This window comes from Microtus pennsylvanicus, chromosome 9 (assembly GCF_037038515.1).
Source record: "Microtus pennsylvanicus isolate mMicPen1 chromosome 9, mMicPen1.hap1, whole genome shotgun sequence".
In the NCBI taxonomy this organism is placed as follows: domain Eukaryota; kingdom Metazoa; phylum Chordata; class Mammalia; order Rodentia; family Cricetidae; genus Microtus; species Microtus pennsylvanicus.
The window spans coordinates 35,734,951-35,759,274 of record NC_134587.1 but is presented as its reverse complement, the minus strand read 5'-3'; the positions used below and the strand labels follow the sequence as shown (position 1 = coordinate 35,759,274).

At 35.9% G+C, this 24,324-nt stretch overlaps 1 protein-coding gene across 1 annotated transcript in view; it reads right to left on the bottom strand.

Annotated features, from left to right (window-relative positions):
- The window catches only part of Lrp1b (LDL receptor related protein 1B), a 1,720,116-nt gene that overhangs the window by 882,004 nt on the left and 813,788 nt on the right, over nt 1–24,324 (bottom strand). The gene's annotated exons all lie outside the window — the stretch shown is intronic.

Here is a 24,324-nt window from a genome sequence, read left to right as displayed (position 1 = left end):
GGTTTGTTTGTTTGTTTGTTTTTAGTGCTGTTGCTGCTGTTGTTTGGTTTCAGCACCAATGATGTATCCAGATGAGTCTACGAAATAATTTCTGAGTTTCCTTTTTTGAGCAAGGGCATGTATTTGTAACGTGAGTGCAAAAGCTGAGATAGACTCTCTGGAGTGGAACACAGAAAACTCAGGCTCCCAACAATATGAATCTGTCACCTTGGCCTCTGTGGTTCCACACTGACTGAAGAGCCAAACAACCAATTCCAGATGTAAAACAAACCTTGATGGAGACCATACTTTTATGCCATACAGTTTTAGTGATGGTAGGATTTATGTGCTTTTGATGGGCATGCTGAAATTGTCCAGATGTTCAGAAGTAGTGATAAACACCACATGAAAGCTAGTGTTCCTAGAGCTTGTTTACATGAGCCCCCTGGTTTTGATGGTTAAGGGATAAAGAACACAGAATTCGTCATTTCAGGTCTTAGGATGAGACCTAGTCAATGTATCACTAAATCGTTTTGGCTCTGATGCCCAATGTAGGAAGAAGTGCATTCCCAATCTCACATTAGCTACAACCAGCACATCCTGTGTCAGGCTGTCAGCGTCTATCTCCTGATTTAATCCAGTGGCCTTCCAGCTGTTCGCCTTCCTTCTGTTGGTACGTCCTCTTAGTGCATTCCAACACACCAGCCATGATAATACCAGGAAAACACAGTGTAGATAGCACCAATTTCTTTTTGATTCCCCACCTCTGCCCCTAAAAGCTCACTCTACACAGAACAAAATTGTGACCAGTAACAGGTCTTACGAGCTTTCCTAGTATTTCTCATTCCTAGTATTATTGGTCCTTGTCATCATGTTCTAGAAAGGATACACTCTGTAGTGTACCTTGTATAAGTGAGGAAGACTGGATAACACAGGTTCTTTCCTTGAATATTGTTTTTTTTTTTTTTATACATTGACTGGATCCTTACCTCATTATGGCCACTATTTAGAAGTCACTTTCCTGATGAGGACTTCTGTTACATCTTACAAAGTTGCAAGTCTCATTCTCCATGACTTTTTATAAAATACTTCTTTATTATAACCCATACAGCAGATATATTTTCCTATTTATATACTTATATACCTTAGTTATGCTCTTTCTAGCGTCTACGAAGAAGGCTGAATAACACAATACTCAGATACAAAAGTAATAGAATTTTTATACTTCAGGATACTTAGAAACACTATGTGAATCTTCAAAAGAAATTTATAGAACATATAAATATATTTTTGTCTATGAAAGGAATCAAGAAAAAGATTGGACATACAAAAATGTCATAAGCACCAAGTGGTCTTTCTGAGCACTGTGAAGTAGGAAAAAATGTCTCTATCATATGTTGATCCATTTAATTAAATTAATCCAAGCTTCCAATCAGTACTATTTAGTGGTCCTTGTTAATAAAAGTGTGGATAGGAAATCAAGATCTCCAGCAAGAAGAGATCTCTCCTGAAGCTGGTGTTCTCCCTAAAATGTTAAAAAGGCCAATTTCAGAATTCAGTTCATTGCATTTCATATGTACTGACCATCCTTTCTCTTAAGAAATTATCTCAGTATAACTGTAGACTTAGTTTTAAGTTTGAAAAGACTCAAAACATTGGCATAATGAGAATAACAATACAAACAACAAAATGTCCATTGACATTATAAAACTGACTAGCCCAATATGGAGTATGTGAAATACTTGAGTGTAAACCAACAAATAGGAAGCCTCAAAACACCAAGATAATTTCTACAACAAAGAAATATCCCAGGAACCTAAGGCAAGTGGTACAGCATCTCTGTATAGTATAACCTTTTCTGCAGAATATATCTAAGCCCTGTTAGGTGTTGGAGTTCTCTGAAAAATCTCTTAATTCTACATTAAGACTATGTTACGCTTGCCCTAGATGTTCAGAATTCACATGTGGTCTTTCTTTAATACTCCTGGATTGATCCTTTTCTGTGTGACCTTGAAATCTGTGAAACCTGTGAGATTATAGACTTCTCAGTTTAGAGAGTCTGAGATGTCTTTGGTATCAGATTTACAAAGCTATGCTCACAGTAATGTCCCTGCTTATTGTCTTCCGGAGACATTTGAAATGAACTCAGAGAATTTGCCTCACTCTCAAAATGAGTTTCCATGCAGAGCTTTGCTGGAAAGATTTATGCAAATCTTTGATTTTGGCAGCCACTTCTTAACTAGTTCAAAATGTGAAGGAATGATTAAACTCCCCTGAGATTTGTCAACATAGGAACACATACTGACATATATATTATATATGTTTAACTTTTTAGATTTGATTTTAAAATTACCATGTGACTGATTATTTTAATGAAAAATGCATATCACAAATTTTAAATCTTTCTCCTAACAGAAAACACACACACAAAAAAAGACAGCTAAGTGATCTATACTCTGACATGGCTTGAATAGTTAGGCCTTAAAAATACAATTAGCATACTGAAAGAACGATACTTAGAATGTTAATTATGAAAAGCTTTATAAATAGTATTTATATATCCTGCTGACTACTAACTGCATCCTTTGGACCAATGAATATAATATCTGGTGTAATGAGAAAAGCCCCTGGAATATAGGAATGTTGAATCTCATTGAGATTTAAGGCAAGAACTTAGACTGACTTAATAATAGAAGCCAGCCCTGACCTATAAAGACTACTATGTGTGTCCACCTGCGCTGCTTCTGATCTCCACAGCTAACGGAAGAGCTGCACTAATGAAGATGAAAGGCTGCCCGGCATAACGTGATGCCATTACTCTGTGCCATTCTTAGAGTCAATTGAAAGTTTTCTCAAAGGAGCAGTAGGAAAACACTTTTGATGAATTCCATCACAGAGATACCCAAATCAAAGTTTAGTGAGATGTAATAAACATTAACCTTTCACACAGAGGAGATTGAAACTCTAAAAAGCACTGGTAGTCAACACTCCACCTTAGAGAAGGAAGCCAGATTGAATCAACCCCTCCACTGGGCTGTCAAACACATTCAGGAGAGTAATGCCACTAAAGTAAAAAGGAAATAGGGCTGGTCTGAAACCTTGCTCAGGAGCAGAGCAGTTGAAACTGTGTGGATACTTCGCGTCTGACCTCCAGCATCGCCTCCTGACCCACAGAAGTTAAAATATGTGGTGAGAAATTTTCCTTTCTAAAATATAATGGTCTCATTAATCTCTCTCTTCCCCTTAAGTTTAACTATTATAAAGCAAATACTAATAAGGATATATTATCATTCATTTATAAAGTTAAAATTCTGCACTAATTAAGTCAAGAAAATCCAATAAAAGCAATATTAGGCTGAGCAAGAAACATTCTACCATTTATCTAAATTATACTTGATTTTACTAAATCTTTACTTTCACAATGCAATTATTCTGAACTGATCTCTGTGCAAATATGCTTTATTCAGTTAACTAATTGAGTTAGTATTTATAGTATTAAGTAATCAAAGACAAAAGAAGACATCAGCCCAAGAGTAAACCTCCAGGAAAGATTTAAACTGTTAGGTTAAGGTATGTCCTCAAGTATCTACACATTTATAATGAGGTTGACACTTTTTTAAATACTTTTTTATTGAAAAAATTTCCACCTCCTCCCAGCCTCCCATTTCCCTCCCCCTCCCCCTACTCCTTTCTCCTCTCCCCCTCCCCGCTCTCTTCTCCCCCTCCCTCTCCAGTCCAAAGAGCAGTCACAGTTCCCTGCCCTGTGGGAAGTCCAAGGTCGTCCTTCCTCCATCTAGGTCTAGGAAGGTGAGCATTCAAACAGGTTAGGCTCCCACATAGCCAGTACATGCAGTAGGATCAAAACCCAGTGCCATTGTCCCTGGCTTCTCATCAGCCCTCATTGTCCGCCATGTTCAGAGAGTCCGGTTTTATCCCATCCTTTTTCATTCCCAGTCTAGCTGGCCTTGGTGAGCTCCCAATAGATCAGCCCCACTGTCTCAGTGGGTGGGTGCACCCCTCACCGTCCTGACTTTCTTGCTCATGTTCTCCCTCCTTCTGCTCCTCATTTGGACCTTGGGAGCTCAGTCCGGTGCTCCAATGTGGGTCTCTTTTCATTAAAGATGTCCAGTGTCATGAATGCTAAAAATGTTGCTAATTCTCTTTTTAAAGTGATCTTTAAAATACCCAAATATTAATGGAATTTTACTTTATCCTTGGGTTATCTGAAATACAAGAACTTGATGAGAACTAATAATAGAGAAAAAGGACTTATTTTAGAAGAAATAGTTATTAGAAAAGAGTAAATGAATGAGCAGCATAACATTGGAGAGATAATGACTGCAGTCTTTTTAGTTTGCTGAAGGCAACACTCAACTGACTGATGAATTTCACAATGATAGATGGAAGAGTTGACATTAAAGAAGATATTTCAGGATTCAGACAAGGTAATACGTGTACTTATTTTCTAGCAATGTGCATATTAATGACTATGAGCTAGATGCTAATATTATCCACATAATGGATATTAGGAAATGAAAATATTCAGATGTTAAGTAACTTATTTAAGGTCATATAGCTCGTGTGTGAGAACTGAATTCCAAATCCCATATTATCTTTAGAAATTTATACAATAACTTAAGGAAATAGAATGATTTACTAAATCTTAGGGTGATGGACAGTTTTAATTTGAGATTCAGTGTGAAGCCAGTGTTAACTACATGTGGGTTATTATGTGATCAAAACTGTGTTTTAGTAAGACAACGTCAGAAATTGTATGCAGTGTGTGATATTTTATTAGTTCTCTAACAAATTAAGCTTGCCCGAAGATCAGAGAACAGAGTTACTTACTAGTTAATCATAAAGGCCAGGTAGTGGTGGCTCACACATTCGATCCCAGTACAAAGGATCTGATGCCTTTGATCTTATTACTTGGGAGGCACACACCCATAATCTCATCACTAAGAAAGGTGGTAATAAGAATATAAGGCGGGTGGAGACAGGAGCTCAAACTCTTTTGTTCTGAGGATTTCATAGAGGTAACAAGACGTTCTAGTGGCTGGCTCCTTTACTTCTCTGATCTTTCAGCATTTACCCCAGTATCTGTCTCTGGGTTTTTATTATTAAGACCATTTAGAATTTACAATGCAGCATAACCATGTTTTAGTAGAATGTAAAAAATAAATAAGTATTTATTGTACCTCCAAAATTAATAGTTTCACTTTTACTTTTCAAGTGAAGCACTATAATTCTTGTCAGGTGGTAAGGGAAAATATAATTGTCCTTTATACATTTATATAAATGGAAACAGATTGGAAAGCAGTTAAGTTAGTGGGATACATGTTTCTGTATAGAGTGCAAGAAGAAGAGATACGTATAGAATCTGCACTATACAAAGCACTGATTATTAGAGATACATAAGCTCCAAAAATATCTTCAGAAATTACCAAAATTCCTCCAGACTGCTACTGTTCTAAATTCTGTATTACATAAAAATTAATGTTTGTCCCACTCTAGCTATAGAGGTTAAAGTAAATTATAAAAAATGCTGAACTTATAAAGACTATTAAAATTCAATTTCCAACCTTGAAAATTATGTAATAAGAACAGAGGGAGGAAGTGCTGATATCTGTTATAGATACCGGTTAGTAGAACGAAACAGATTTCTTAGTAGATCCTCAAAAATGTTATAATTTCAACAAAGTTGGCAATAAGATAAATGGAACCAATACTTATATGGAAATTTTAGAATTATGGCAAGAATTATAAGAATGATAAAATAATTAGGTACACATAGTCCACCAGGGTCTAGCAGGTCCTGTAGAAATGTTTGCTAGCAAGAACTATCTAGATCAGGGGTTCTTAACCTTCCCAATGTTTCCTAATAATTTTACGGTGGAGTGACTACAGCGGGAATTATCTTTCATTTGTCATAGAGCAGTGATTCTTTGAACTTCCTAATGCTGTGACTCTTTAATACAGTTCCTCATGGTGCGGTGTCCCCAAACATAAACCTATTCTCATTGCTACTTCATAATTGTAAATTTGCTACTACTATGAATTATAATGTAAAAATTTGTGTTTTCTAATGTACTTAGGCTACTCCTGTGAATGGTGTCACAGTCCATAGGTTACGAAACATTGATTTAGACAAATGACAGGTCTCAGATATCAAAAAACAATTTCATTGACAAATTTAAGAGATTTAATAAAGATATAAAGAAACATATCAGCAAACTGGAAGAGAATGAATTCCAGAGTGATGTCCAAGAACATACAAATATAAGACTGATGGAAATAACAAATGCAATCCAGAAACTGAAAATATAATTCAATAAAGACATAAAGTCACTGATGAGAACTCAAACTTAAAGGAATATGAAATTGAAAAAAACTAATAACTCAACTAGAAAATTCAAGGGAAAGTATTGCTAGTAGAATGAATCAAACAGAAAATATAATATATCAGGATTCAAGAATGAAGTAGAGGGGCTGGAGAAATGGCTCAGAGGTTAAGAGCATTGCCTGCTCTTCCAAAGGTCCTGAGTTCAATTCCCAGAAACCATATGGTGGCTCACAACCATCTGTAATGGGGTCTGGTGTCCTCTTCTGGCCTACAGGCATACATAGAAGGAATGCTCTGTATACATAATAAATAAATAAATTAAATAAATAAATAAATAAATTTTTAAAAAAGAATGAAGTAGAGGATCTGGAGAAAATAAACAATGAAAATGAAAGATGTAAAGGAATTTTTAAAAACTGGATTATAGACATAGATAAGGAAGAAGATTTCTAGGACAATGTCAAAGGTCAAATCTTCAATAAGATCAAAGACATAAAAAAAGTCTCACACTAAGGAAAGATACACCCATACAGATATAAAAAATTACACTGAGCACATAATACATAAGATTGAAAAAAAAAAGCTCTTCTCAGCATATCATAGTTAAAACACGAAGTACACAGAAGGAGGAAAGAGTATTGAAGGCTACAAGAGACAAGAAAATATCACATATAAAGGAAAATCCATCAGAATAACACCTCATTTCTCAATGGAAAATTTGAAATCCAGTGTGTCCTCTAGCAATGTATCACAAGTCCTAACATACCATGGCTACCAATTTACATTGGTGTATGTAACAAAACTATCTACCCAAATCTTGAGCCTTGCATCCTACTGACTGGGTGGGTGCTCTGGAAACTGGAAGGTTCTATGCATACTACCAAAGGAGAAAGGTAAACTCTAATTCATCTGACTTGCATGTGTGATATTGTGGTACAAATATTATGGTATGACCTAGATACTCTCTGATTAGATTTAAGACACATTCCATGAAATAGAACCCATGCCTGACACAGGACAGATGGCCAAGATTCTAAGGCTAGGCCATAGACGTAGGGAAAATAATTAAATTCCATTTTTTCTGGTAAAGAAATGTAATAATAAAATTAGTCTTAACTCCATTTGCCGTACCCAATATGGTTACTCAGTCACCACCAGAAAAGTATCCTGTCACAGTAGAGGAGAACTAACACAGAAACCCACAATTGGACAATATACAGAGAGTTAGAAACTTTTAAACACTCAGTCCTAAATGGGATGTCTTCATCAAACGTCTTTCTTCAGGGTTTTGGGAACTATGTAGGTAAGGAAGAGAAAGAAAGTTAGCTGCTATGGGAATGGAAGACACCAACGAAAGAGTGCCTTCCATATACAACAGGATTAATGCACAACGGAGTTCGCAGAGACTCTGACATCATATACATGGTCTGTATGGGTACAAGGCAGAAATCTAGACAGTGTCTTAACCTTGAGAAGGGGAAGTGGACAGAAGAATCAATGTGAGTTCCTAGCGTGGTCTACAAGAGTTCTAGGACAGACTCCAAAGCAACAGAGAAACCCTGTCTGAAAATAACAAAAACAAAACAAAACAATACAAAAAACCACCACCAACAAAAAATCAACAGCATAATGACTGTAATCAACACATATCCTTCAATTATGCATTTAAATATTCTTGACCTCAATTCCCAAATCAAGACTGGTTGAGTGGATCAAGAACCAAAATATGTTGTCTATAAGAAATATATATTAGCCGGGTGGTGGTGGCGCACGCCTTTAATCCCAGCACTCGGGAGGCAGAGGCAGGCGGATCTCTGTGAGTTCGAGACCAGCCTGGTCTACAAGAGCTAGTTCCAGGACAGGCTCCAAAACCACAGAGAAACCCTGTCTCGAAAAAAAAAAAAAAAGAAATATATATTAGCATTAAAGATAGTCATTACCTTAGAATGGAAATATTAACAAAAGTATTCCAGTCAAAGAAGATCAGGAAGTAAGCAGGCAAGACTACCTACATGATATGATACATACATGATCAAAATATTCTCTCACAAAAATTCTACAGGTAGTTAACAATGTTAGCATGTAGCGGGATACTATATCAATTTTAAGATAAAATACCTTTTTGGTACAAAATCAGCAAATGCAGAGAAAGAGATCATGGATACTCTCATTCAAAATAGCATCAAGGAATATAAAGCACCTCAGAATAAAACTAATTAAGAAGGTTAAAGATCTTTACAATTAAAACATAAAATTTCTGAAAAATGAGATAGAGAAGTGCAATAGAAAATTGAAAGACATTGCATGTTTATGGATTGGTAGAATAGTATAAAAAATGACCATTCTGTCAAATATATTTACATGGCCAAAATAATCACAGTCAACGTCTACATCTCATTGTCCACAGGAAAATACAGTTCTTAAACTCTCATATGGAATCACAAAATACTCTTGAGAGCATCCTAAAAAAAAAGAACAATGCTAGAAAGATGACCAATTAAGAAGGTTAAAAATCTCTACAATAAAAACTTAAAATTTCAAGTCTAAAGTTATATTACAAAGTTATAATACTTTAATACTATAAAATATATTTTATAGAAATATTGTGTATTATATAGTAATAATATATACATACATATGTATATTACTGTTACAAAAACTATACATATAGCCCCATTGAACAAAATTGAAGACATGGAATTGGGGAAAGGACTTATAGAAAGTGAAATAGCTGATTATATACTTATTTGAGGAGAGAATGGGAAAAACATCAGATGGGCTTTAATTTAGGGAAGGAAGAAAATAAAGAATAAGAAGAAAGGAGAAGAGAAAACTAACAATAAGGATGTTGTCCTTGCTGGTGTTGTGTGTCAACTTGACACAAGCTAGAATCATCAAAGAGGAAGAAGACACACTTGAGAAAATGCCTCCTTGAGATCTATCTGTAAGATATTTTCAGTGATCAGTTGGGGCGGATGCAGTCCAATTGTGGGTCATTCTATCCCTGGGCTGGTGGGCCTGGGTTCTGTAAGAAAGCACTCTAAGCAAGTAAGCCATCAGAACTAGCAAATAATCACCACCCCTCCATGGCCTCTGCATCAGCTCCTGTTTTCAGGAAACTACCCTGTTTGAAAATCTGTCCTGACTTCCTTCTGCTATGATTAACAATATGTAACTTTATGCTATGACAACTAAACCGTCTGCGCTCCAACTTGCTTTTTGGTGATAGTATTTCATCACAGCAATAGAACCCCTAACTAATGTTCTGGAAAGTCATAAAGAATTACATTATTATCTATTTAGCTAAAATATCTAAGCTTCATGTAATTCTGCATATACACACATAGTTTAAATGAAATTTTCCCTACTGGCCTGGCAAATGTCAATACCAGGCATGAGACACTCCCTTTTTGAGTTGTTATTTAAGTTTGATTTAGAGATTCCCAAAACATTGTTAGCTTTTGTTATTGCCTTTAGTTGACTCCCAGAGAAGGAAGGTAAGTCCTGATTGCTGAAGAAGTCATGGGCTTTGAACACAAGATCAAGAGGTCTAAGTTGGAGCTGATCTGAAAACCTACTTCGCATCGTTTAGCTTTTATTTTTACCAGAAGTTGCCATGTAAGTTTCCAAATGAGTGGAGCAACCAATAGTCCTACCAAGATTTGATTCCTATGAACTACCACAAAGATACAATAGTGGTATACATACCTTGTCAGAAACCAATAACTCAATAATTAGACTTATGTCTGTTCAGTAAGAAGGAAATTATACCTAGTAATGGAAACCTAGCCAGGTACCCAGGGTTAACGAAGTCAGAGATCTTGAAAGACAACCTAAAACCACCATTTTACTAAACCCACCCAACATAACTTAACTGTATCCTTAATAACCATATTTTAAATATTGATCCTTAGAGGTCTCACATCAAAGAAACATTTCTTTACAGCAGAGTGAGACCATCCCAGAAAACTTTAACTGATAAAAAATGTAAAGAAGTGTGATGCCCAGTAAAAACACCTACAATATATATAAATCCTGAACCTAAATTTCAGGGATTATGGAGGAAGAGGGTATAGAAACATGCAAGAACAGGGTTCTATACACCAAGGACTCCAATAAACGTCATAGAAACTGTACCCATGAATTCTCATCAACGCTTGCCTTAACAAGATCTGACAAGGACACATACAGACATGTTCACATGAAAGGGGACCCCAGCCTGTCCCAAAAATACTGCAAGCAGCTAAGAAATGCTATGCGTAAGAGAAATAGTATTCCCTAGGGAATGACTCCCTCATTGCTTATCCAATATCAAGAGTTTAGTTCTGAATATACTATCCAGTAACATTATACAAAGTATACATTTTGTGTTTATACATTTAAGAAAAGAGTAAAAGTTTATCCCTTATCAGAGGAAATTTTCCCATTTCACAGACAGCTCACATAGTTGTCATCTGAAAGCTTTCTTGTCACATAATTGAAAATAAAGCAACAAATGTTGAGGACTTTTCTACTTTGGATATTTCTGTGCTTTAAATATATATTTTGATGAATACTAAAATTTAAAATAACAATTTTAATATGAAATGTTCAACCTGGACTATAACCAAGGCAATAGGAAACATTTAAATTGTTGCTGTCATAGTAAATCTCCATATCTCACAGTAAAATTCATTAAAATTTTAGGAAATTAAATGAATATATCCAGAAGCAGGGCCTATAGGAAAGTTTAATTTATTTGAATTGCTGGGAGATGACAAAAAGCTGCTTTAAATTCTCCCTGATACCTTTCCAATTATGGTAGGAACTACCTTAACTATACAAGCATAATTTCAAAACTCAGACAGACCTCTTCTTCCGTGATAGGTAACATTTGAGTTTAAGATATAATATATATGTCCTTTTCTGAAAATGCTTGTGTATACCTCCTAGTCATAAAAGATTTTCTTTCTTAAATCTGTTCTTATGAAGACCACATCTAATTTGGCTGAAAGGGAAGAAAAATACCACACCAAAATTTGCAAATTTATTTGTTCAACAAACTTTTATTGCACACAGCTAACTATTGTCAAGCCTTAATGTATAATACAGAACTACAAACAATAAATAAATAAAGCTAACATTGTTATGTTCCTTTTGCACACATTTGACTTGGTCTGATAATTTGAATGGGGGGTATCTTTCAACATCTACTTCCCAGTCGGTGGTCCTGTTATAGAGGACCTGCAACCTTGCTAGGAGAACTACATGACTGGGGTGGACTTGAAGAATCCATCGCCTTGTTCTACTTCCTCTTTGCTATCTCTGCTTCTTGCTTGCTGTTGAGGATGTGATCTCTGGCCTCCATGCCTGCCTTTTGCCCTTCACACCATATGCCCGATAGAAGTTTATCGTGGTATCAAATAAACGTCCCTTTCTAAGCACATGGTGTTTTATCACAACACCAGAAAAGGAGCTAGCAGAGGCATTGGTACCAGAGTAGTGGCTGCTGATGTGAAGAACCTGACTATGGCTTATTTTTGTTTGTTTGAATGTGGATGACTTTGGAAATTTGGGTTATAAAAGCAGGTTCAATGGCATAAGCATTGCATAATGGCCCTTTCCAGGAGGAGTCTAGAAGACTATAGTTCTGGGAGAATTGCAGACTGTTCAGGCCTGTTCTCCAGAGAGTTCAGAGGGAAGAATGGTCTTTAAAAGCAATGGTCTTAGGAGTCATTCATGGGATATTTCAGCAAAGAAATTGGACGACTTCTGCTCTTATCTTAAGAATCGACCTGAGGCTAGATTTTAAATGGTGGGCTATTTTCTTTGGCAGAAGAAATTTTAAGACAGTATAACAATGACTATGTGGCATGGCTGTTAATAATTTCTCTTTTGGAGGTCTGTAATGAAAACAGCAAGTAGGTCAGAAAGAACTACGAAATGAACAGTTTGGGGAGAAAAGGAGCACTATGAGGCTTAATGTTGCAGTCAAAGCATGTGCTGTAACCGGGGCTGTAATTGTTAAGGAGATTAGTGTCATTAAGGAGAGGCCTCTTGCTCTGCAGTGGAAAAAAAAGGGAACAGTGCACTCAGGGCAAGACCTCACTTTGATAGCTTCCAACTTGTGCACAAGAGCCTAAGGAATTTTCTGCTTCTTGAAAGCTGCTTATTACAAAAATTACTGTTTATGTGGTTTAAAGGAGCCAGGGTCCTGCATTCTGCTTCCTTATTACAGAGAGTCACTATAGTCAGGCAGTGCGTGGCAGGGGCACTCCTGTGCCAAAGTCCTGAGAAGGCAAGAGGTCTGGAAAGGCCATAGCATGAAGCTGTGAAATAAAATTTGGTTTGCAGAGAAGACTCCAAGATGTTGGACATGCCAGAGTCGTGACCCATCTGCCAAGAATGTGGACGCAATGCACAAAACGCTAGAGTTGCAGAAATGTCTAAACTCTGATTATGACATCCAACTACAGAATTTGATATTTGATATTCTGTGTTTTCCTCTTGATTTGATCTAATATTTCTTCACTATACTATCATTCTTCTCTTTTGGAAAAGAAATGCATATTCTGTGACTTTATAAGTTGGGGTATGCTTTTTTTATTTTGTAGTAAGATGTCACAATTAAGAGACTTCCTTGACGCACGCCTTTAATCCCAGCACTCAGGAGGCAGAAGCAGGAGGATCTCTGTGAGTTCGAGACCAGCCTGGTCTACAGAGCTAGTTCCAGGACAGGCTCCAAAGCCACAGAGAAACCCTGTCTCGAAAAACTAAAAAAAAAAAAAAAAAAAAGAGACTTCCTTGATTCTCAAACGAGACTTTGGGTATGAAACTCTTGAGACTGTAAAGGTCTATGGATACTTGTAAAGTTAAACCAAATATGTTTTGCATTATAACATGTACAAGAACCTGTGGGGCCTGGGGTTAAAATGTTGTGATATAGATTAAAATATTTCCTTTAAACATGGGTGTTTGAACACTTCGTCCTCAAATGATAACACATGTTTGGGAGGGTGTGCAACCTTGCTGGGGAGGACATCATTGTGGAAGAGCTTTGACAACTTAGAATCTCTCTTGCTCTGCTTCCTCCTTGCTGTTGAGGAAGCACTTTCTCAGCTTCTTGTCCCCTTGACTTCTGGTAGCTGATATGTTTCTGTTATGAAAAAACTTTTAAAATTCATATAAAGGGCATATTATTTCTTTGAAACTCTAAACACAAATGAATTCTACTTTCTCTAAGTTATCTCGCTCATGGTATTTTTTCCACAGCAACTGAAAATTAACTGACACCCTGAACAAGGCAGACAATAAACTAATACTGACTATAACTTCTTGGCAGTGGTAAATGCCACAACGATATGCAAAACATAAGTGTAAGAAACAAATAAAAAAGATAGGAATAAAGTACTTGAGAGGAGGAATGGAGTCAGTTGGGAGTTTAAAGTTTTAGCCTTCAAAATGAGGTAAAAGAAGGTAACGGTAACAAAGACAGGCAGTCCTGAAAAAAGAGCATCACTATGGAATAGGCTAAAGGGATCAGTTTTGAATATACAGAATACGAGCCTTTTGATAATTATCTGTATGGAAATATTGAACATACAATTTCATGTTTTGTTCAGTCAAGATTTGAGCCCTTGTGATAGAATCTTAGAAACCTCTGAATTCATGTAATTTTTTTAAAGCCAGAAAATAGGGAGTGCTTCAAAATCTAAGCCAAAGCATGAGATGATTTAGGAAGTCAAAAAAACACAAAGAGAGGAAAGAGAAATAATGGCAAGTACTTGAAAAAAGAATAGGTCAGGAAAGTAGCTGGAGGGAAAGTTCCGGGAAGTTTAGATATAATTCCATTAACGTGGTGTCATGCAAACAAGAGAGTAGTCAAAGGAGGCACTTATAGCTCAAGGACCAATCAATGATTAATGAAATAGAAACCACTGATAATAAATCATGAAAGTTCTAATGATATTAAGTTCCAGGAAAATAGGTTCAAGAGAGAAGGGAAGAGTAGAGAATGACTATCCACTTTAGAAGTATATTTCTAATACTGAAAAAGTGAAATGAACAAGAGTTGGGGGAAATCATGGCACTAAAGCAAGTTTTTTCACTTATCTTTAAAGAACTTTAATTGGAAAGATCTAGGACAGATTAAAATACTAGTGCATTCATTGTTGTGCCTACATCCTAATGTGTTTCTCATGCTCCTTTTCATCAGTTTCTGTGTTTCCAGAATAAGATTAAGGTCTTGAATCAAATTTAAATTGATTTTGTATAGGGGAGAGATGTATGTTTTTAATTTTACTTTTCTGAAGGTGAATATCCAGTTTTGCTAACACCTTTAATTGAGAAGGCTGTCTTTTTTCTAGCGCAAGTTTTTTTCCCACTCTTGTCAGACAGTTGGTGTCATACCTGTCTGGGTTTATCTTCAGACCTTCTGTTTCATTGGTCTTTCTCTCCCGTTATGTGCCAGTATACTGCTGTCTCTGTGACTGTGGCTCTGTAATTTAGTTGGAGTTCAGGTAATATGCTATTTCTGGTTGTATTCTTACGACTTAGAGTTTCTTTGACCATTTGTGGTCTGCTGGGCGTCCATACCAATTTTGGGTTTTTCCTAGTACTGTTAAAAATGCCATTAGAATTGTGATAAGATTGCACTGAATGTTTAGACTACTTTTGGATATTTAGACATTTTCACATTCTTAGTTTTGCTAAGCAAAGAACATATAAAGTTTCCTACCATTTTGTTTTCTCAAGTATTTTGTAAGTGTCATATACTAGAGATGCTATAAAGAAAGAACAATATTTATCCACTATTGGAAGAATTATAAAGTAGAACAGCTACTGTGGAAATCGGGGTGGTTGACTGCCTCTCAGATACTAAAAGGAGAACACGTGGCCCAGTTATATCACTTCTAAATAAATTCCCAAAGACCTCCTAATCCTATGAGAAATACTTACGCAGATGTATTTATTACTATTATTTTCACAACCGCAAGAAAATGGAACCAACTTATATACTCAAAAAGAATAAATTGCTAATAAAAATGTGGTATGTATATACACAATTGAATCTTACTGAGCCATAAAGAAAATTGTAATGGTGAAATATGCAGGAAAATGGATGAAATTGGAAAATATATTCAGCAGGATGCTAAGTGACAGATGGTAATTAGTAGCTGTCTTAGTCAGGATTTCTATTGCAGTGATGAAACACTATGACCAAAAAGCAAGTTGGGAAAGGAAGGATATTTTGCCTTACATGTCCATATAACTATCCATTATTGAAGACAGTGAAAACAGGGCAGGAACCTGGAGGCAGGAGCCTCAGCAGAGGTAATACAGGAGTGTTGCTTACTACCTTGCTCCCCAGGGCTTCTTCAGTGTCTTACTTTTTCTTATAAAACCCAGGAACACCAGCCCATGAGTGGCACCAACCACAATGGTCTGTGCCCTCCCACATCAATCAATAATAAAGAAAATGCTCTACAAGTCGGCCTATAGCCCAATCTTAGACATTTTCTCTATTGAAACAGAGAAATAGAGGCTCCTGTCTCTTCAAGTGACCCTAGCTTGTGTCAAGTTGACACAAAACCAGTTAGTAAATTAGCCTGGAAGGCCATTGAGGATGAAACCCGCCTTGGTCAGATTTGAATTGCATTTCCCAATTCTCTGATAACACTAAAAAATAATAATGAACATTATAACTTCCCTCTTATCCCTGCTGAGGAAAATAATAGGGTTTGATTTCTACTTCAGTTCCTTGGTAGAGACATGACATTCGGATCTGTTCCAAATAGTGGGACATTACATATTACTGTCTATTTTAAATATTAGTCCAGATGGCCCTGTCATTCACCTAGCCAGGCGACTACTCCACAGGGAATCTGATTCACCTGAATATGTGGTGAGAAGATAATTATTCGTATACTTATCCCCTTAATGAGATAATGTGTTCATCCTGCCAAGAGGCCACTCCATTGATGCAAATATAATTTTTGCCATAGAAGACAGCTCAGTTGGCCAGCTTATCAAGTTTCTCTGCTCTGTGTAACCATTTTTTTTATTCTCTCTTTCTATTTCTTTCTTTTCTATTCTGTTTGAACAAATGCCAAAAGCCCAAGCACGTATTTCCCAATATGCAATGTTTCACTTCCTCTGAAGCCAGCTTCTCCTGTTACCATGCGGTTCTTTGTGGAAATCTACTTCTGTACATCTCAAGTTTAATGGCGCTTTCTCTTACTTTTTTCCTGTTCTCTTTCACTAAGTTGTTGCTGAGATTTCCTTGCCCCATTGTTTTTATTTCAGTCTCTAATGAAACTATGTTTGAGCTCCCTTCTAAGTCTGCTGCTATATTATTTTATCAATAGGATGAAGGATCCGAAATACTAACCTGAATTTTTCCAGAAGCAGTAACCCAAGATCAGAAAGACAAAGAACACGTGTACTCTGTCAAACGTGAGTCCTGGCCACTATGTGATGCAAATGCATATCCACATGGCAGCAGTGTAGGCAAGGATCAGACAAGTAGGATGAGATCCAGGGCTGGAAGGAGGACTTAATGGAGGGCAGTGGACACGAACAAACAATAACATAGAAGAGTGTGCTGAAACTGAAAGAGGAAGGCAGAAAAGGAGGGGAGCAGGGGTAGCCAGGAATAAGCACAGCAAAGTGTATTTGAAAATAACATAAAGAAATCTGTGATTTTGTAAACAAATAAGAGTAATATTAAAAATAAAACGAGAAAATATTAGTGCTTTCACAAATAGCTACAAATGGTTAATCTCTAAATATTTTAGAGGATGAATGTTGAAGCTTTCCCTAATAGGAAAAATGCCAGTCCATTCTTCCAACAGGAAGAAAGTAACTTATATGTTCAGGGTTCACACAGAGTCTTATATTAACGGACTTCAGCTGAGAAAGCTCTATTTTAATCACTTGTACTTTCTCAAGGATATGTAAAATAAGATCACCTAAGAGTGAAGAGGAGGAAGGCGTTACAAGGAACTCATTATCTAAAAGAGAGAAAAGGACAGGTCATTTAAATAATTTCAGTGTTTCACCCAGGGTCTCCCATTGACGCAATCATACAGCCTACAGTTAAGACCAGTTTTATACATTACTATTATGGAAACAGATTAAGTACTGTAAGTATTCAATGGTGTACCAAACAAGCTTCTAAATACATTTTTAAATATGTCTTATGTAGCTTAACAGTATACCTTTCTGAAGATCAGAAGAGCATTTAAGGACAATTTAGCTAACAGCTTGTCCAGGTTTCTGTTTTGGAGAAGACACCATCAAAATCCATGCAATGTTGGTCCTATTGCGAAGAAGAAAAGCTTCCATGCATTTAGAATTGCAATCAATGCAACAGATTTTCTCCTTTAAAATCTAAAAAGACTGTAAGGCAGCATGACTAGAGAGAATACCAGGATATTAATCATCCCAGTCCAGGGAGAGAAGTGCCAAAGGGGTATTCTTTAACTCCTATTATTACTCTAGACTTTTTTTTTTATCAAACTCTGTTGATTGCAATTGATACAAGCTATGCCTTGAAGGCTTTCTAAAGAAAAATTATTGTTCTTATATAAAAGACAAAGTTATTCTACTTTTCAAGCTTTAAGATTTTTATCCTCCTCAGGATTTAAGTAATTATATAGTTTTACTATTCTTCAAAAATAAAAAAAAATATGTATACTATGTGTATTTTAGTTTCATTTATTTAACAAACAATTTGTCTTTTCTCCTCGATTTTTTAAAAATTAACACAATGTATTTTGACTATATCCAGTCCGTTACCCAAACTCCTCCATAAAGCATCCCCTTTGTCTACCCACCAAATTCAGTGTGCTGTGTTTTCCAAGCCCATAATGTAAAATTTGCACTGCCCTTATCCTCCTCTATGTTGTCTATCTACTGGAGAATGGTTGTCATAGCAGAGACCAAACCCTTAGGAAACTCTGTTGCCCCCTCTCTCAGAAGCTATAACTTTTCAGCTAGTTCTTCATCTTGGGATACAACTTCATTTTCATTTCCCTTCTCACAACTAACTTTTCAAACTAGCTTAAACTTGTACAGGTTTTCTGCATGCAGCCAAATTGCTATGAGTTCCTACGTGCAACTTTATTCTTGTGTCCTGAAACACTGTTTCCTATAGTCATCTACTGCCCTTGTGTCTTAAGACCTTTCTGCCTCCTCTTCGGCAATGATCCCTGAGCCTACGAAGCAGGAAGGTGTGATACAGATAAACAGTTTAACACTGAGCTTTTCACAGTTTCTTATTCTCTATATCTTGGCCAGTTGTGGGTCTCTGTGATAATTTCCATGTGCTGCAAACAGAAGCAATTTTGAGAAGGGTTGAGATAAAAGGATTCTATACATATAAGACCCTAAATATTTCACCGGGATACCTTAGAGCTGATGAATACATTCATCTATGTTGTAGCATGTAAAACTAACACAAAATCAGTAGCCTTCCTATATATCCAATATACAAATAAAAGACTTTGTGAAAAAGAAATCAAGGAAACTATCATTCACAATGACCTTAAAATTATGCACTATATTAAACATAACCAAGGAAATTAAAGACTTGTACAATAAAAATTTTAATACTCTGAAGAAAGAAATGGAAGAAGATAACTAGAACAAAGAAAGATATCAGATGATCATGGACTGGAAGTACTAATATAGAAAAATGGTCATTTATCGAAGCAATTTACAGATTCAAGGCAATCCTGTCAAAGTTCATATATAATTTCTCACAGAAATTGAAATCTAGAATAATAAAACCATTGCAAGAAGTGTCACTATACCTGATTTCAAGTTATGTGGTTGAGGTATGGTAATAAAAATAGCGGGGTACAGGTATAAAATCACATTGATAAATGGAATAGATCACTCACATATAAGGCCATACATGGACAGTCAGCTGATTTTTAAAATTGTTTATTTCTATTTTGTGTTTGCCTTTGTATACGTATGGGCACCACACAAATGGCAAAGGGGGAGAGAAGGGTATCAGGTCCTCTATAACTGCAATTAGAAGGCCTTTAGTTACCACATGGTTTCTGGGAAACAAAACTGCATTTCCCAGATTTCTCCAAATGCAACACCTTGTCTTCAGTGAAAAGCTGGTCTCCAATATCAAAAAGAAACAAACATTGTAAGAAAAACAAAAACAAATGAATAAAGCAAACCAACTAAAGGAAAACAAAGCAAAACAAAAATCCAACTGACTATTGACAAAGAGGCTATCAAAAGACATTGGAGGAAGATACCATCTTCCATAAATATTGCTAGTCCAACTGGACGGCAGCATGTAGAAGAACAAGACCGTATTTTAATCTCTCACTTAGCATAAAACTCTACCCCAAATGGATCAAGTACCTGACAAAGATCTGGTACTCTGAATTTGATAGAGGACAAAGTAGAGAATGTGCTTGAACTCATTGGCAGAGGCAACAACTTTCTGAATAGGACTCCAGCAACACAGGCATTTATATCAACAACTAATAAATGAATCTTCAGGAAACTGAAACTTTTCTGTACAACCAAGGACACCACCATTCAAGTGAAAAGGCAACCTAAATTGTGGGAAGAAATTCTTTACCAGATATAGACCTGACAGAAAATAATTAGAGTATACAAAGAATTAAAACAAAAACAGCAAGAACCAAAGCAAAAAAAAATTAATGGGGTATAGAATTAAGCAGAGTTCTCAAAAAACAAACAAACAAACAACAACAAAAGCCCAAACAGCTAGGAAGAAATTAAGACTGTTTCATCTTTAACACAAATAAATTCAAATTAGAACTACTTTGACATATCATTCTTCCAGTCATAGTCATAATTGCTAGGATCAAAAGAGCTAATGAGGACAAATTATTGGAAGGATGTAGAAAAAGCAGATGATTTATTTGCTGCTGTTATGAGTGTAAACTGGTATAGTCGCGTGGAAATCAGTGTGACTTTTCCTCAAAACTCTGGAAATAGATCTACCATATGATAGAGTCATATTATACAATAGGTGTTTACCCAAAGGGTTCTATATCCTACTATAGAGATACCCGCTAATCCATGTTCCTTGCCACTCTATAAACGATACTTTTCCCTTTTCGCCATAGTTTTCCATTTCCTAAATGGAAACAACCTAGATGCCCATCAACTAATGAATAAACAATGAAAATGAGTTACTTTTACATAATAAATTGTTATCCAGCTGTTGGAAATTTTTCATTTAAAATTTATTGCATTCTCAGGAAAATGAATGGAACTGGAAAGCATTTCTTGAAAGTGAGCTATTCAAAAAATAGAAAGCTGAAGTTGCATGCTTTTTTTTAATTTATGAATATTAGTTTTGAGTCTTCAGACATGTGCACTTCCTTTAGAAGATTCACAGAGAACAGGAAATTAGAAAAAGGCCAAGAGGGTATTTCTAGTGAAAAGAAATTGATACAATGTTATAAATGGGGATTAGAAATAATGGAATAGGAAATATTTAATGAGGGATGGGAGAGCAGAAAGGAGGAGGAGGAAATATGGAAACTTACAGCCAGCACTAAAGATATCTTGAAAAAAGTCTTATGGAAGCCTAGTATTGTAAAAGTGTCCTGAAATGTATACATGCACACATGTTAAAAACAATTTAAAATAATTTGCTCTATAATGAGGCAGTAATATCACTACTAGACACCACATGCAAGCAATTAAATTCCCAATGTCAGGAATGGTGTACCTCTTCTGGCATTCTTCTGGAGTTGTTGGAAAGCTACAACCTATGTACCCCAAGCATTACTGCCTATTGTCGGTGCTTTCAATCACCCCTATTGCTGAAGATAACACATACTCAATTCAAAGAACATGGAGAAATCAAAAACGCACTGATCTGAAAGTAAAATTCCTACTAGCTAGCTTTCAGAATGCTGGAAGATGCTCTACATGTTACTTGAAGGGAAAAGCAATTATCAGGCTTACCCAGCCATGAACACTATAAGTCACAATAATAACTATTCTTTGAAGACATGCCCAGTAGGACAGTGGTGATACAAACATCATGGGAGGAACCAACTACTTTGATAAGGTTTATGTAAGACTCCATGAGTTGAAGCCCAATGTAGTGGCCAAGAACCTGTGCCTTGAAAAGTTCCGAGGTGCTAGGGGTGGACCTACTCACATTACTATGCTAAATGGGCATAATATTAATCTTATTCCTAATGTCTCATCATTATACCTATAACTAAATCATTTATCTCTCAATCACTTGTCATTACTATGAACCTAAATGTTTCAATTTTTATCATTATTCATTAAATTTATCCAATATTTTTAAAAAGACACCCGTTGAAAAGGGTGTAAGTTAGTAATGTTCTAATTTGAAGATTTAGGTAGTGATTCAATAGCTATTCTACAAAAAACATTTAAAGAGTATAAAGTTGTGCCTAGTGTGCCATGGACTAAAAGGCAAATTTTATAATTCATATCTGTAGCTTAAGAATGAGTTATTTTGCCATATCAGAAAAAATGTCCCAGATAAACTTCAGAAAGAAAGAATTTCAAAAGCTAATGAAGGATATGCTTTCATGTCATGGATAATACTTTCCTAAACTATGAGTAAATCAAAGATGTAATACACATAAGATTCCATGATTGTGTTATCCCTTATTCATTTTGTAACCTTGTTCCTGGTTATAAATATAGACAGGTTAAGAAACTTACTAGACTATGAAGATGACTATGCCTTCCAGGCAAAAGCAAAATCAGAAAAAAGAAGCTATAAAAATTTTATTTGTGCTATTCTACTCTTGAACAGTTTTAGATAGAAAAAAAAACCCTATTGTATAATTTGGGAAATGGAAATGACACTGGAAATTCATCCCATGGAATTTAATTTGCAAACCTTCAAGTGGGACAGAAAATAATGTAACAGAAATAATTCCTTACGATGAATATTTTTCTAAGGCTAGGCTATTTGCTCAATATTTCAGACTTTTGGACAATTGTAGAATTGCCATAGAGTAGAGCTTCTGGCAATACAGCCTGGTTGTTTGGAAGAGAGTTCATTTTACTATGATTGTCCTTAGCTCAGATACATCCCTCAAACCACTTCAGGTTTTCTGGAAAGGGAGACCTTAGTGGAGATGACATGTACAAGGGACCTCAAACAGAGCTTCCCAAACATCTCCAAGTTATACTCACCCAAAAACAATACTTCAAACTGGCAAAAAAAATTCTTACTTTCTTTACAATTACATCCAGGCTCTTGCTTCTCCTTTTCTTTAGCCTCAGCACCTCCTGTATCTTAGTTCCCAGAAGCATCTTAGTTCCCAGAAGTTTCTAAAGAACATATGCTGTGTATAATTTTTCTAAGCACCGAACTATTTTTCTGCTGCTATTTGCTATATGTTTACAATACCATCTACCTACGTGTGCCACGCAAAGAACAACAAAGCAAACTCCTGTACTGTGCTAGTCGACTAGGATGGCTCTTAGCTAAGGACACTTCATATCTCATCTTGTCACTAAATGCCATCACACTTACAGGTCAGTGGAAGGACTCTTACAAAGAGCAAAATTTCTGATATAACTTTAATCTAGTTTACTGATCTTTCACAAGAAGCTGTTCTGAGCTATACAACATTCTGAGACATTCGTTTCACAAGGAAGCATTTAATGTGAGGTGAATTTTAAAAAGAAAACATAGAAGGATGCCTTACTAACTGAACTGCAAACAACACTGGGAGGGAGAGAATCCTTTGCTATACAGGAGACTTCCATGGTGGTTGATTCTTCAACTGCAAAGACCTTAGTACTTACTTAACTGTATGTTAAGATACTTCCATGATTTTAATTTAGGACTTGGGAAGTAAAAAGTTTTAATCTTGTTCTTGTTTTTTTTCTTCCCTGTCATAGTGATGAAAATAGGAAGAAACATAGCGGTGTTGTTGTTCCAGCTCTATTTAGTGATGCACTGAATTGCATTATACCAATATAAGACTTGAAATACCCACCAGTGTTTTCACTTATTCAGGATATTTTTCGACCCTAAATCAATTAGCAACAAAGAAAAGATCTGTGCTTACATTTTCAGCTCTGAAAACATACGGGCAGGTAACATTATACAGACTGAGGAGTTGGTAGTTATATATTTTGGGATACACATACACACACAAAACAAAAACAACAACAACAATTGATGAACAAATAGACCATGAATATGAAAAGATTCAAGAAAGGAAATGTGGCAGTGTTTAGAGAGAGGAAAGATAATTGGGAAATGATAAAATACTATTATAATCTTGAAAAACAAACAAACAAAAGCTACAAAAGAATCCTTAAGAAGAGCAATGGGTCCACATCTCTGAAGGTTCTAGCTGCTCCACTCACTAAAAAATTAAAAAACTCTCCCACTCTCTCTTTCCTAGTGGTGAGCACAAAATCAATTCAGGGTTCTTCGTGTTGCCAATGCTCCAGCACAAGCACTGGAATTTCACTGGCTCAAGAGATCTGCTTAGGACATACAACAAACAGACCAGCAAGCCAAAATTTATGAACAATAAAACTGTCAAGTGCTTGTAAGTTAAACATCTTTCGCCATTACTGGAACTGTTACTTTAAATTCCAAGTTTGATTAGACACAGACTAAGATATTTTTATAACAAAGTCAACTTAAATCAATTAACTAGAAGATACATCCAATAAAGAAAATTTTATCATTATTAGAATTCTGCTTACAAAACAAAACATTCAAGTATTCAGGAAGTTTCAGCGGTAGCTATAATGAGTGTTTTGAACTTAATATTTGATTAGACAGTTATTAGCTTTTCCTATAAATCCCATTGCAGTCATAGACTGTATTTAAACTCATTTCCTTTTATTGAGGCTCCTCCTACAGTTCAGGACTACCCCAGTATTCATGCCTGATGTAACGTTACTGACTTTCTTTTACAAAATATTTCTTTTGAGTTAGGTAGTGTAAAGTACCAATTATGTTCACAAGCAGATTACCCATGAAGGTTTCCAAT